Genomic DNA, 3,641 nt, shown 5'->3' on the forward strand with positions numbered 1-3,641 from the left:
CAAACTTAAGGGGAACAACACAAGCTTTCAATAGACTAATCAAAGCCACTTCCATGCTCTCTAGGAGGGCAAATTAAGTTGATTATTTTCATTGCTCAAATGCAAATGCTGTTGCACTAAAAATTCAAGATACACAGTGCTTAGGTTGTATTCAGAGTCAGCATTTTAATATGCTCTGGTGAAAAAAATCTATGGTGTGATTTGAAGTTTATTCATTATAATAGAGAATTGTATTATTAAATTTTAGTCTGGAGCTATTAAGCAAAATAAATATCTTAGGTAACTATAGAATGACTGCTTTTTCATTTTCTAAATGCCATTGGATTTTTAAAAAACAGTGTATATTATTTCTGATAGAATTTCTAGACACATACAGTAGAAGAGTCCATGGAAAAACACATACTTCAAAATGAAAATGTTACCATTTCATTTATATGTTTCTTTAGTATTCAAATAAAGCTTACATATCCATGTGATATAAGGCCAGCATTATAATCATGTATATCAAATTGTCATGCATTACAATTGCACTTCAAAAAATGTTTATACTAAAAACAGAATCACTTTGAGTAAAGGAGATTTAAACATACACCCAGACACACTGAGTAAAATGCATGGAAGGACAGAAAACTTCATACATAAATATTTTATTTGTAATATCTTCAACATGATAATAAAAAATTGTTAATTGTACATGAGTGGTCCCTTACACAGCAAGATAGAGTTGAAATATAAACACAATTATTGATAACTTGCTTTGTATGATATAAACTATACTCCAGGCTTCTATTTGCTTTTTAAAAGAATAAACAAGTAAATTATATGAATAAATCCAATTATTTCCCATAAAGGAATTATCTACCATATTGTCATTTATTTTTCTTAAAATATAATTAGCTTTATATATGTATGAACTGTCAAAAGACAAACTAAGAAATTTAGCTATAGATCTAATTGGCTTCTATTTGTGATTTGTGATCTGGCAACTTCCATTCTACAAAATAGAATGAGAGTTCCCACTGTGCAACAGCAGAACAGTGGGTTTTGTAAGTTGAGAACAAAGAAACAGAGGAATAGAAAAAAAAAAAAAAAAAAAAACTGCTTGGTTAACATCAGGTTATTTCAAGTTACATTTTTGTAAGAGTTAAAGAAGAGGGGGACTTCCTTATTACATTGACTCAGGTAGACTGGAATTTCCTGTTTTTAGGAAAAACTGATCTGTTTGGGGATCTATCTGTTTTCTTAACATTTTAATTTGATTATGTGGCATTTAGCATGAGTGACTCCATTTTGGTTTGGTCTGGTTTGTTGGCGCCTAGTGCGAGAGCTGAGCCCCAAACCATGGCATCCTATAATTTTGTATAACAGTATGTATGTGTGCGTGCATATGTGTGTGTGTGTGTGTGTGTATTAATTACAGTCTGTATGTTTTAATAGAAATACCATCACATGAATAATCATTTAGAATGCATATATCCTAAAACATATGGACATACAGTATAATTACTTTTCATAAAAAGGTTGTTTTATTGTATACATTTAAAAGATACACATGAAAGAAAAATTTAGCTATAAAGTTGTTCATTTTTAAAGTTACGGAAATTCCTTAGGAATTAAGATGCATTTGTAATTTAGCTAGGAACAAGAAAATCATGGAATATAAATCTACAGGTTTTTCTGTAAATAGAAAAAGCTATTATTACAATATCTAATCACTTTAGGAAAGGTTCTATTTTCTTTCACATGTTCTAAGACAGTTTTATTTCTGAGTTCTATTAGTAATTCTTTATGTGTTATTCTAATAGCAATAATCAACTAAATTCAATAGAATAAGTGTGTGCACTATTCATTTTGGGCAAGTTGGAGAAAATCACATTGCCTGAAAAGCCTTACAAACATAGGCAAATAGATTTCATTCTGAATTGGTCAAGGCCTCAACAAATACTGATGAGAAAACCACATGGTCTTTAAATTTCTGTTACATATGACATCTTTCCTTGATTTCTAAAACAATTGACTAGAATTCTAGTCTATTTTTTATTGAGTAGAATTATTAATGTTGAGTATTTGAGTAATTGTATGAAGTAAATTATAATTTACTTTTTTTCTTTTAAGGGGGAAATACAATAAAATGTCTTAAAGTTTCTAAAAGTCAGAGGTGGAGACTACTAAGTAGACTTTTTCAGGATTTCGACAGTTCTTGTGAAAATGAGGAAAACTTTTTTTGTTGTTATTTACTTTATTCAAAACAACTCAAACTCTTTGACTGCGATATTACCTGAATGAATGTAAAGAACTAATTACATTTAAGAAGAAAAAAGTTACATTGATGCTAAAATTAAGTAAAAATGATGACAAAATTTTGAAATGTATTATAAATTAATTTTTCCCATAAACAGGAAAAAAGCTGAATGAAGGGGCAGAAAATGCACAGAGTTACAGGAGATCACAATAAATAGGAAAAGAAAAAAGTAAAATGCAAAGAAAAAATAACATATATAAAAGCACACTGTAAATTAAAAAGCACTTTCCTATCTTGTTGTTTAATAATATTAACATGTATATAAATATTTCATTATTTATACTGGCTAGTGTACTAAACTGCTTGAAGAGTACTGGGTATTGTTTGAGAAGAGTCCATTAAAGTGAGAATTGTACTTTTGAAAAATAAATTCATATGTATTTATTAATCACTTACAAGCTTAAATAGTTCTGTGAACTTTCTCCCTCAAAAGAGTTTACCATTCAGAAAGAGACAACATTATTTACTCAGACTTAATGATCAATTACTGATTAAAAGTCTAATCCATGTATTATGGCTGAGTTTCCAATCATGAAGATATTTTTTCCAGAGTTCATATTCTTAGAATGCATTGATATAGTTTAATATACAAGACTCTTCACTCAACTGTAATTTATTTTTATTTAAGTTCCTCATCTGTTTATTTTTAATAAGAAAACCTACATTTATATTTCTATCAGTAATTTTCAGAAAACAAATTATAAAGATATTAAATAATTCAAAATATTGTATTTTACTAGTTTTCATTTAGGATATGGAAACTTTATTCTAATGTTTTCTTTAGAGATAAGCTTTGTTTTTATTTAAATGAGATATTCTAGTAGCCAGAACACTTATAATTATGTCATATGTGAAAAGTGCTGAACATAGTATCTTAAATTGCATTTGAGGAGACATATTAAAGATCTTTTCTCCACTACGGTTATAAAATAAATATTTTCAAACTTCTGACTTTTTGGTTTTATTCTTGGCTATTTTTAATCTCTGCTCCATAATGTGATTTTGACATATTAAGTCCTTCATGGAAAGTCTTTGAGAAATTATTCTCAATCTTTTTCAAGTTCTGTCCATAATCCAGATTGGTTATCAATGTCACCTCTCAGCACATCATACCCCCAAATATGGCACCTTGTTAAGATCAAGGAAACTTAGAAAACCTAGGCAGGTCATCCTGATTTTCTCCCTCCCTCTCTGCTGAAGACCGTCATGTGACAGTTGTCCTGCCCTATATCCAGTAGGAATAAATGTCACAAAGGATGACAAAAACAATCTGAACAGGGCCGGCCCGGTGGCGCACTGGATAAGTGCGCCGCTTGGGAAGCGAGGCGGCGCTCCCGCC

At 29.9% G+C, this 3,641-nt stretch overlaps 1 pseudogene; it reads right to left on the minus strand.

The window, feature by feature from the left end:
* Positions 1–3,045: 3,045 nt before the first annotated feature.
* The window catches only part of LOC103607902, a 5,513-nt pseudogene continuing 4,917 nt past the window's right edge, over positions 3,046–3,641 (minus strand).

Source organism: Galeopterus variegatus, unplaced genomic scaffold (genome assembly GCF_000696425.1).
Source record: "Galeopterus variegatus unplaced genomic scaffold, G_variegatus-3.0.2 Scaffold7820, whole genome shotgun sequence".
In the NCBI taxonomy this organism is placed as follows: domain Eukaryota; kingdom Metazoa; phylum Chordata; class Mammalia; order Dermoptera; family Cynocephalidae; genus Galeopterus; species Galeopterus variegatus.